Below are 12,614 nucleotides of genomic sequence, written 5' to 3'. Positions count from 1 at the left end.
ATTTTTCATAAAATAATTTAAAATTAAAATAAATTTCATATTTTAAAATAAAATAATTGGAGAGTATAAGAATTTACCAGTAGCCAAAGGCTTAGCGTGCAACTGACAATCATAGTCAACAAGTAAAAAATTAGAGAAATCACAACTTCCCAGGAGTAGAAACAATAATCAAATCTCAAGATGCTCTTTCCAATCCTACATAATTTTTGTGTTCAGTGTTAACTATGACATATTATGGGAAACACATGATAATTATCTTAAGGAAACTGGCTTGTCTCACTGAACAAAACAGTTTCAGGTGAGGAACTAAATGACAGCGATTTGCGATTGCTCCAAAGCAGGAGAAAGAGAAAGAGGATTTCTCCGAGCCCATCATGGTCTCTTGGGAAACACCTGCAAGGAAAAACCTTCTGTCATGGCCAGAGTCCCAGGGGCCAGCAGGTGCTTAGAGGTCAGGGAGCTGCCTAATGAGCAGGTGCCAGGATCTGTAAGTAGCTCCCCTGCTGTGTTCTCTCAGACTGTGCAACCTTTGACTAGAAGCAGCCTGCTTGTTGCCTTGGGAGAAGCAGCCTGGTTTTTGCATTTGGAGTCTTGAATCTGGCTCAGGGACCAGAGCTTCCCTCCTTCTGCTGTATCTGGGACCCAGTTTAGGTCTTCAGCATCCAGCATCCACCGTTCCCATGCAGGTGACCCTGGCAGACACTGCAGGAGTGGTCCCAGGCTATGGACACAGAGTGTGTTCGCAGTTGTCACCCAGGAGCTGAGCTAACACACCAGACAGTTCTGGGGTTGTTGGCTTGTGCACTAAACTACTGAATACAAATGTCAGTGATTATCAAAGGGCAAAAAATGTTGGATCTCTTGGGGCAATGGTCAGTGCTAATGAAGAAATGAGGGCAGAAAAAGATCATCTCCCAGAGACAATGGGAGGCTTAAACTGCCTAGAGTACATGGAGCCACCTTTCCAGCATTTGGAGCTCTGGGGGAGTAGCAATTTTCTTTGTGTAGGGACATGTAGTGCAGTGAGGTCTTACTTGTTTTCCAGAGAGAGACTGGTTGTTCCCCATTCAAAACTAATTAGAGGAGGGGAAATGAAAACGCCCTGGCCCTGAAACAGCCTCTTTACACTGAGTCACAACCCTCCTCATTTGGGTTATAACTAACTGTCCCTGTACTGATGGAAAAAGCCATGGTAGGGGGAAATGTTTGCATGGAAATCCTGATAGAAACAGCTGCTGGAACACACATGTCTAACAGTCCTTTTTCTGCTATCACATTGTGTCTCAGATGATTCAGTGTTAATGATGCAGTAAGAAGGGCTCTATCAAAGACACCTGCTTGACAGATATTGCATCATCTCTGAGTTGGATACACTCAAGGCTTTCCAGTCACTTGCATTTCTCCTGCAATTTCACACTTTCCTGGAGTGCCTTCAGGTGAGAAAGTTTTATTCCTGTCTTTATTGTCTTTTTGCATACAAAGATTGGCCATTTTTATAGCTTATTTTTTCTGCCATGAATCTCTTTGATATGTACTTGGAGTGTTCTTTAGTGCAAAAAAATACTGGATTTAAAAGGTAAATTTGTTATGGTCCAAAACATCTGGTGCAAAAGTATTTTAATCCATACTTTTAAAAGGTAATCAAAAATTTGAGAACTTTCTATTTCGCAAAATGCACACATAAAAATACGTGAATCTGTTAGCTGCATTTTAAGACATTTTGATGTACCTCCTTAGTAAAATTTAAGAGAACTTGTAAAAGCTTGTAGTTTTCTGTTGTAAAATCACAAACTCATCTTGAGTTGCAAATCCACTGTAATTAAAATCTACAAAAAATTTGGTTCTGCACACTGAGTCTTATTAAGTCACTTTTACATATATTTCTAAACTGCTCCACATTGAGTTGTTCTTCTCATTTGACATCCTTTATGAGTCCTCTTGTATAGCTGATTGAACCATTTACTCATAGTGATGCACTTCTGCCTCCAGTTGCATGATTTGACTAAAGATCATTTTATCTGTAATAAGCAGAATTGCATCCCAGTATCTCTTCACAAAGCCACATATTATACGTCGCTTCATCTCCTGCTTATTTGTTTATACATTTCCTTGGAAAATCTATAGTGAATGGGTTAACACTGATGAATAGAAATTTCTAAGGGGTCAAAGAATATCTCATGAAATGCGAGGAGTGTTTGATGCGTTAGGGAAGGCTTGATACTGGGAAGGAATTCTTAGTCAGTGATCCCACTGGGAAGGAGCAAAAAGGGAACTGAGCCATCTCCAAATGTGGAAGCTACATTCTGAACAGGAACACATGAATTTTGGATTTGCACTCTGTTATTTACATTGTCTTTGTATAAATATGTTTCGGGTTCAACTACATCTTCCTGACAGTGATCTGCACCGCATGAAACTCATAAACCAAACTCAGCTTGCAGAATTCCTTCTCCTGGGATTCTCAGAGGACCCAGCACTGCAGCCTCTAATATTTGGGCTCTTCCTCTCCATGTACCTGGTTACTGCAAGTGGGAACTTGCTCATTGTCCTGGCCATCTTCTCTGACACCAACCTCCACACACCCATGTACTTCTTCCTCGCCAACCTGTCATTAGCAGATGTCGGCTTCACTGCCACCACCATCCCCAAGATGCTGATAAACATCCAGACTCAGAACAGAGCCATCAGCTATGCAGGTTGAATCACACAGCTGTTCTTCTTTCTGCTGTTTGGAGGCCTGGATGACTTTCTCCTGACCGTGATGGCCTATGACTGGTTTCTGGCCATCTGTCACCCTCTGCACTACACAACCATCAGGAACTCCCAGCTCTGTGTGCAGATGGTTCTGGTGTCCTGGGTCATTGGTGTCCTGAATGGCCTTATTCAGAGCTTACTGGTGCTGAGGCTGAGCTTCTGCACACACCTGGAAATCCCTCACTTTTTCTGTGAATTGAATCAGGTGATCCACAGTGCCTGCTCTGACACCTTCCTCAATGACCTCATAATGTATCTTGCAACTGTGCTGGTGGCAGGGTGTCCCCTGGCAAGGATCCTATTCTCTTACTTTAAGATCTCCTCCATCCGTGCCATCTTTTCAGCTCAGGGCAAGTATAAAGCCTTTTCCACCTGTGCCTCTCACCTCTTGACCATCTCCCTATTTTATGGCACCTGCATAGGAGTATATCTCAGTGCCAATGCTGCCCCAAGTTCAGCCTCAACTGCAGCAGCCTCGGAGATGTACACAGTGGTCACCCCCATGCTGAACCCATTCATCTACAGCCTGAGGAACACAGACATGAAGAGAGCTCTGAAAAGACTGCTATTCCACAAAATACAGTGAAACTAACTGTGTTGGGGCTGAGCAGTGTCCGTGACTTCATTTCTCAAGCCTCAATGTCAGACACTGTGACGAATTTGTCAGAGGAGGAAGCAGAATTGCTTAGTCTGCTCATTGTTTTGTTTCTATTATTATTATCAATATTATTAATATTATTTATTCTTCAGGATGCACTTCAAATGAATGACCCACTGCATTGCAGTGTTTGCAATCTGGTATGTCAACAATTTCTTTCTGAATTTTCCTTTTGCCATCTTTAACGTCAATATTGTTTCAGAAATCCAAGGGGAATCAAAAATTTCATGGATGATGAGAGTCAATGATGACAATATTTGTACTATATTAATTTTAATTCAATGTGTATTTTTTAGAGTGCCTATACATTTTTATAATGAATTCGTATATGTTTACATTCTGTTGAACTACCACTTATATTTGCTTTTGGAATGACCTTTTTCGGTATGCATACTGATATCCAGTTGCACCGAATTTAATGCAGAAAGATAAGACTTCATTCTTTTGATGGCTGTGTTATTCCATGATATGCGTGCACCACATGCTCTGTTGACGGGAATCTGTATTAGCATAGGCTTATGCATATTCTTTGAAGTGCATGCGGGTAAATGTGTGGAATTGGAATGTTCACGTTTCTCATGATATAGTCATTAAATATCATCTCATATGACTATTCAACATTCTCCTTTTATAGCTTAGGAGTTTATTTTTTAGATAATATACATTTAAGAAACACAATAGTAAAAGGTTTTGATGTTTTATTCCAACCAGAACAAAAAGATACATATTTTATGCTTTTTTTATATATGATAGTTCATATATAACACACAGATAAGAACAAGATATATAAGAATGGAACTGACATCTTGTGAGTTGATTATTGTATTAACCCTTGTCAATACTCCTGCACAGCAGTAGTCATTCTGATTTTTACTTGACGTTAAGGTTATGATTAAAATATTTAAACTACATTACTGTATAACGTTGTAGAAGAAAAGGAAGAAAGGGGGTTTTGAGGCAGGGAAATACGACTAATTTCTTCAAATTTTATTTATGAAAATCCTGAAACCTGTTCTCTTTCTATTTGTAGAAATTTAAGAAATGAAATTTTAAAAGTTCACAGGAACATCCCCATCCATTTGTTCAACTCACTTGATGCAACCTTGCTCTCCTCAGTGCTGGGATAGAAATTTTGTGAAAATACCTGTTTCTTCATTGGGGTTCTGAGAATTCTTCCTACTCCTGGTAGGACAATATGTTATCATGAACCTGTTCTTGTTGTAATTCATCCCATGAAAATCCTGGAATGTGAGACACTTGAAGGTGATGGTATTTTGCAAAAACTTTCAGAAGAAACTATATTTAAAAGATTTAAAATATCCATGCATAACACCTTGACAGACAGCCATGATAGCACAAGTAGCTGCTTTTGCCATGCCCATGCTCCTGGCTCAGCCCTAAGCTCATCCATTGTGAGCGCCTCTCTCTCTGCCTCTGAAAAAGAATTTCCACGTGATTCCTTTTTTAAAGTTTAACGAAACAATATTTGTAAAACCTCCGATCTGTGGAGTTGTTGGCAGTGGGAGCTGGTTTGACCTGGGGCGGTTGTCTGCCCTGAGATGCCTCAAAGCAATGTTGACAATGTCAGGGTCCCAAGAGGGTCTCTTACACCCAGGCTTAGCGGGAGATTTGGCTAGTAATAGGGCTCATGAGTGCCAGAAAAAGAAGCAAAGCTTCGGAAGGTTGTAGTCCTGCTCACGGCCATCACTAACCAGCTCTGCTCCAAATGCCCACGGGGACCAATGCTGTGTTTGGTGACAGCCTGGAAGGTTATGGCTACTAACTGGGGCATCATTTACTCTGTGGCATGAGTTAAGGAATCTGTTAGCTGCACCACGAAATGAAACAAAAAGCAAAAATCCAACCAAACCAACCAACAAACCCTCAGTCATGCAAGCTCTAGAGACTCTATAATCTGCCCATCTGTATCTAGTGATGTGATGGTGGAAACATTGTGTTGACCCAATACAGCCACATTAACAAAAACAACCTAGAAAAATGTGACATTTCCCTGAAATCTTGCATATTTATTGAAAAATACTGAGCCTTTTGTCTTATCCCCATACACTTTTTCTATGCTGTTTTAATCGGCATGCCCCACGTCAGTCAATGCTCTATAGGGAGGACACAGACAAGATTCCTGCCTAGTGGAGAGAATGTTTCATCTTTCCCTAATTCTTCATTCATGATGTTAAATTCGTGATTTATAAATCTGTATCACAATTGCACTTTCTCATCCTTGCTAAATACTTGTTTGAAAAGTCAAGAGCAAATTTGTGTACCATAAATGTTTTCTAAGAATGAAAAAAAATGTAGTGAAAGTTCATTGTAAAGAACGTGCAGAGGACCATAACATCTAATCATCTCAGTGACATACATTTCCACATACCCATAATAATGCTGCTGACATATCAGATTTCTAGAATTCCATGCTATTTCTGAGACACATGTAAGAATCCTCTTGAAAATATGGTTCATCAGGAAAATATGACTCAACAGAAACTATGAATCAATGGATTATCTCAGTGACATATTTCCACTATGTCACATAAAATCTTGAACATATAACTTCATCTTATGGCTAAAATCTTCACCTTGCACATGCAGAGATAACATATGGGCACGGGTTCTTGTCCTAGCAGCCCACTTCCCATCCAGCTCCCTGGTTGTGGCCTGGGAAAGCAATTAAGAATGGCCCAAAGCCATAGGACCTTGTACCTGTGTGGGCAACCAGGCAGAAGCTCCTGGCTCCTGGCTTTGGAGCTTGTTGCTACATGCTTTGGGGAGTGAATCAGTAGATGGAAGATCTTCCTCTCTGTTTCTCCTCCTCTCTATATATTTGACTTTCCAAAAAAAAAATAAGTCTTTAAAAAAGTATGACTTTGTGAAAATATGACTCAGCAGGTTTAGCTGATGTTGACAATGTCAGGAGCCCATGTGGAAGCAACTGTCTGAGTCTCAGACACTCCACTCCTCCACTCTTGGATAACGTATCTCAGAATGCTGCAGATGGATGTGAATTCCTGTCACCCAGTTGGGAGACCAGGATTGAGTTCCCGGCTTCATGGAGGCCCAGCCTTGTCTATCATGGCCCATTTGGGACTGAGCCAGCCATTTGAAGATCTCTTCCCCTCTCTGACTCCCTCTCTGTAACACTCTCAGTCTCTTTGTCTTTCAGATAATCTTCTTTAAATTCTGTTACACAAACAGAGTAAAATATTTCTTCTCTGACAGTGCTTCTGTTTTAGTTTGGCAATAAATCAAATTAGTTCTCATCTTTTCTTTTTAGAATTCTCAAGACATTCCTGAGGCCATTTTAGGCAGCTTAGTATTACTTTAAGATATCTTAAAATATTAATTTCCTTTATCAAAATGTGTCCAAGGGTGGAAAATTTAGGAAGCCCAGCTTTGAGGAAAATGTGAATAGCTAAAATAATAAAAGAAAAACAAAAGTACAATTACACATATATATTTAAAATAATTTTTAACCAAGGTTAAGTTGCTTGTGTTACATATTTATTTGTTTTCTACTTGTAAGAGTTTGAGAGACAAAGCGTTAGAGGGAAAGAGAGAGAGAGAGATTTCCTACTCCCTAAGGGCCCATAACAACTGAAAGAAGACAAAGTCAGAGCACATGGATGGCAGAGGCCCAAACATGCAAGCCATCTTCCACATTGAACAGCAGAAAATAAATTGTGAAGAGCATAGGTGGGGAATCCCCAAAAAAAGTCTGAGCCAGTTTATATAACCTAAAAGTTTTTCAAGTCATTAATCATTTTGAGATTATCTCGGCAAATTGGAACATGGAGACAACACTGGTCCATCATCCTGACCCATACTGACAGCTGCTCTGATCAAAGCCCAAACAGTCCAAAAATCAACAGGCTCCTTCTTTCCCTGTCTCAGCGATTTTTCCATATTCTGTTCAATTCTGAACCAAGTTTCCAAGTCCAAAGAGCCTTCCTCCAGGAACCAAGGATTAAACTCAACAACAACCTTAAGAAAACAATCTATCTGACCTTGGGAGACTCATGCCCCTTTTGCTAAGAACATGGTGCAAAAGAATAGCAAATATAGTAGACCTAGCTTATCCCATTAAATTGTAGCAACTTGGCCCAATAGGCTTTTAGGTATCACCAGTGGCCTCCGATATGCTTCTTCTATTCAGTTCCTACTTAAGGAATGATCCCTCTGAGGAGGCTGGGACCTGAGGTGTGTCAACCAGATGGAGAAAGATTGGGACACAAGGGATGCAAGGCCAATGAAGCAAAGCATACTTTATTCAACTCAACAGGGTATATATATGTACTAGGCAGATTACCTAGCAACCACAGAAAGCCCCTCAAAAGGTAGCCAACAAGGAAATGAAGTTGCAATCAGGGTAGAGGGAAAGGATGAAACATCTTTTTTCAGGAACTGATTCTGGCAATCAAATCAATTACCTGAGAAAGGGGATACAATAGTGTCACCGCCACCCAGCAGCGGCAACACTAAAAACACCGAGTCATACTCTTGGGAGTCCAGGAAAAGCCGGCAACCGGACCTCTCACTGACAAAAGTGGCTGCATTTAAAACCTTCTCTCTACTGCTCCTGTACCCATTGGTCTAAGCTTTCCTACCCGCTTCTTTCACCACCCTTCCTACCATTTTCTGCCACCCTTCTTCCCACATTTCTTCCCGTACTCTGTGTTGCATTCCCCCGAGTCTTTCTCCTCATCACCCCCCAGTCTGTCTACTCATAGCCCCCGAGTCTGTCTTTCCGTCCATCCGTCTGTCCTCTGTCCATCTTCATCCATTCTCATCAAGCTTTTACTGGCTACTTTTATATAGTTCTCCACCAATCACTTCTCTCCATGGATCCACTTGGCGCTACGTGATAGGCTAGTAATCACCGTGGGGGAACTAGCCTATCCTGTTTACCTGCTGGCGAGACCAGCTCAACCTCCTGGCCCTGGGCCAGGCGCCATCTTGCAACTGCCCCTCCCAGTCCCAGGAGTGGCTTTAGCATCCTGCTCCCCACATCTCCCCCCTTTTCATTTTTTGCTGGGAGAGATGATTTTCAGGGGTTGATTTCAACCACCTTCATGGCCACGGAGTGTTAAGGTCCTTTCCAGCAAGGTTCCAGGGTTTGTGGGTGACTTCCAAGCTCAAGACCCTGAACTAGCGCCTAATTTCCTTAGAGACCACCCAAACCCAATTCTAAGGGTTGCCGAGGGGTGTAGAATTATATCTTCTGTAGCTACTTCCTGCTGTTTTAGGGGCACCGTAGGTCCTGCTCTTTTGGGGTTCAGAAGTCTCTTCCTACCTCATCTAGTTCACAGGTCCATCTTATGAGCAGTACAAACAAGAAACCATTGCCTCTTAAGGCTAAAATCTTTCTCTTTGGGCTATTTTACTGCCTCTTAGGGCTAAAATAGGGCTAAAATCTGCCTCTTTGGGCTATCCTGCCTCTATGGGCTGTATCCCGCCTCTCTGGACTGTATCCTGCCTCTCTGGGCTAAAACCATTTAACTGCCTTGAAGGCAAAAATGAAATCCCATTCCTTGTTCCCCTTTCTCTGCTGCTTTTCTTCCTTCCTGCTCTTGTTCATACACTGATGCCAGCACATGCCGAAAATTTCCCTCTCTGCCGCTTTTCTTCACATTTTTCTATGCTGGCACAGGCTGAAAGCTCCCCTATAAGTTGTTCTGTCTCGTTTTGCCCTTTGCCGGCGCAGGGCGAAAAATTTCTCTCTCTGCTGTTTTTCTTATGCCAGCGCAGGACGAAAAATTTCTGTCTCTCTTTGCTGTTTTTCTTATGCCGGCCCAGGCCAAAAAATTTCCCCATACGGGTCACCACTTGTTGTCACCACCCAGCAGCGGCAACACTAAAAACACCGAGTCATACTCTTGGGAGTCCAGGAAAAGCCGGCAACCGGACCTCTCACTGACAAAAGTGGCTGCATTTAAAACGTTCTCTCTGCTGCTCCTGTACCCATTGGTCTAAGCTTTCCTACCCGCTTCTTCCACCACCCTTCCTACCATTTTCTGCCACCCTTCTTCCCACATTTCTTCCCGTACTCTGTGTTGCATTCCCCAGTTTTTCTCCTCATCGCCCCCCAGTCTGTCTACTCATAGCCCCTGAGTCTTTCCACCTGTCCGTCTGTCCTCTGTCCATCTTCATCTGTCTGTACTCTATCCATCTTTGTCCATCGTTGTCTAGCTTTTACTGGCTACTTTTATATAGTTCTCCACCAATCACTTCTCTCCATGGATCCACTTGGCGCTACGTGATAGGCTAGTAATCACCGTGGGGGAACTAGCCTATCCTGTTTACCTGCTGGCGAGGCCAGCTCTACCTCCTGGCCCTGGGCCAGGCGCCATCTTGCAATGGCCCCTCCCAGTCCCAGGAGTGGCTTTAGCATCCCACTCTGCACACAATAGGCTACAAGCATCTAATGAGAAAGGAAGCATAGGGAGGCGCTGCTCATTACCAGCCATGCTTGGCCAGCAAAGCAGCCACAGTCCCATGCAGGAAGTCTGCTTCCTGCTAGCACTCTCAGGAAACTGAGAGTGTATAAGTTCTGGGGTCCTAGGACATCTGATGGAATGGTTCAGAGATGCACTTCCACACGACAGCCAATTCTTAGGTTGCCAAATGGAATACTATGATTTTACTTTTATTTTTTAAAATACACTTTTCACTTTTAAAATTAATTCTTTTTAAAAGATATTTTAAGAAAAATATTTTCATTTGTTTAGGGCATATGACAGTTGAAGTTGAGCTTAAAAATATTAACTACAGTGTATTAGTTACAGACTTGGTGTACCACTAACCATCATATTCAACAAGTAAAAAATTAGAGACCTCAGTCTCCCAGGAGTAGAATCAACAATCAAATCTCAAGATGCTCTCCCCATTTCTGCATAATTTTTATATTCAGAAATTACTACAACTATTACGGGAAAAAAATGATAATTGTCTTAGGGGAATTGACTTTTCTCACTGAGCAAAACATTTTAACGTGAGGAACTAAATGGCAGCTGTATACAATTGCCCCAGAGCAGGAGAAAGAGAAAGAGAATTCAGCTGAGTCCAACATGGTCTCTTGGGAAACACCTGCCAGAAAACAATTTCCTGTCATGGCCAGCTGGTGCTTAGAGGTCAGGGAGCTTCCCAATTAGTAGGTGCCAAGAGCTGTAAGTAGCTCCTCTGCTCTGTTCCCTCAGACTGTGCAACACTGGACTAGAAGCAGCCTGCTGGTTGCATTTGCTTCCTGAGTCTGGCTCAGGGACCAGAGCTTCCCTCCTTCCCTCTGCTGTGCCTGGGACATAGCGTCAGTCTGCAGCATCCACCATCCCGGGAGGAATTTTGTCATTCATACAGCCACCTTCTTCCCGCAGTTCTCATGCAGGTGAGCCTGGCAGACACCGAAGGAGGGGTCCAAGACTGTGGACACAGACAGCTTTCCCTGGGGTCAACCAAGAACTGAACTAACCTAGATAACACCTGGGATAGATCTGTGACTGGCGGTGACTGCTATACTGAACTATTGAATGCATTTGCCAGTGATTATCAAACGGGAGGAAAACATTGAATCTCCTAGGGCAATAGTCATTGCTGATGAAGAAGTGAGGGTAAGATAAGATCAATTCTAATAGACAATGAGACGCATAAGCTGCCTAGAGTACACACAGCCACTCAAAAATAATTAGAGAAGAGAAAATGACCACTCCTGTCCCTGGAACCACCTCTGCAGACTGAGCCACTACGGTGTCCATTCAGGCAAGGAAGAGTTGATGTAACTGATGTCCCCATATTAACAGGAAAAAATGAGTTGAGGGGAAATGTCTGCATGGAAATTCTGACCTGCTGGAAAACACGTCTCAGGGTCTTCTTTCACTGCACTCTACATGACCCAATGGTTTTTTTTAATATATATTTTTTTATTAATTACATTGCATTATGTGACACAGTTTCATTGGCTCTGGGTTTCCCCCAGCCCCTCCCCATACCCCCCATGGTGGATTCCTCCACCTTTATATGACCCAATGTTAACTTAATGATGCAGGAAGAAGAGCTCTATCAAAGCACCTGCTTGACAATTATTGCATCATCTGTGAGTTGGATATAAGCTTGCATTTCCAGCCACTTGAATTTTCTCTTGCGATTTCAAAGCTTTCCTGGTGTGCTCTGAAGGTAAGAGAGAGTTTTATTTTTTCCTGTGGTACTATCAAGTGAGACTCTTGCTTTTTTGCTTTATTGTCTTCTTACCTACAAAGACTGGATATTGTTGATAGCTTTTTTTTCTGCCATGGAGTCCTGTGATGTATATTTGTATTGTTCTTAAGTGAAAAAAAGTGTATTTAAAAGGAAAGTTTGTCTTGTTCCAAAATGTTTGGTGCAAAAATTATCTTACCCAAACTTAGGAGATATCATCGAAATTCAAATCTATTTCTCAAAATCTGTGGACAAAAATGAGTATATCATTTGACTGCATTTTCCAAGATATTTTGATGGATCCTCTTAGTGAAATTTAAGAGGACATGGAAAAGCTTGTATTTTTCTGTTGTCCAAATCAGTAACTCTTCCTGGGCTCCAACTGCAGTGTTACCAATTCTACAAATATTTGATACTATAAATTGAGTCTATATGGTTTCATATATGTGTATATATATATATATATATATATATATAGAGAGAGAGAGAGAGAGAGAGAGAGAGAGAGATTTCATATGTATTTCCAACCTGCTCATATTGAGCCATTCTTATCATTGAGATGTCTTGTGATTTCTCTTTGTTTTATATAAGTACATTACTGAATCATACCAATTCTGCCTTCAGTTACACCATTTGAATGAGGATCACTTTAATTTTATAAGCAGAATGAAATCCCACGATCTCATGATATGTGGAACTACACATTATACCCTGCCTTTTCACCTGCTTTCTTGTTCATGTCTTTAATTGGAAAATCAATGGTGAGTTTGTAACCACTGATGATCAGACATTTCTCATGTTGTCAAAGAGCATCTCATTAAATGTAAGAATCACTTGCTGCTTTAGGGGAGATGTAGGACTGCAAACAATACTTGGTCAGTGATTCCAATAAAAAGGACCAAATGGGAACTGATACATCTAGAAATCTGGGAGCTCAATGCTGAATGGGAAAACATGAATTTTGGGCTTCTGCTCTGTTGGTTACATCTTATTTTGTACGCAC

The 12,614-nt window shown here is 41.7% G+C and overlaps 1 pseudogene; it reads left to right on the top strand.

Moving 5' to 3' along the window:
- Positions 1–2,410: 2,410 nt before the first annotated feature.
- Positions 2,411–3,340, top strand: LOC101529316 (olfactory receptor 7A10-like; annotated as a pseudogene).
- Positions 3,341–12,614: the final 9,274 nt, after the last annotated feature.

Source organism: Ochotona princeps, chromosome 22, assembly GCF_030435755.1.
Source record: "Ochotona princeps isolate mOchPri1 chromosome 22, mOchPri1.hap1, whole genome shotgun sequence".
NCBI classification, from domain to species: Eukaryota; Metazoa; Chordata; class Mammalia; order Lagomorpha; family Ochotonidae; genus Ochotona; species Ochotona princeps.
The sequence above is the reverse complement of the archived record's forward strand: the minus strand, read 5'-3'. Positions and strand labels throughout refer to the sequence as shown.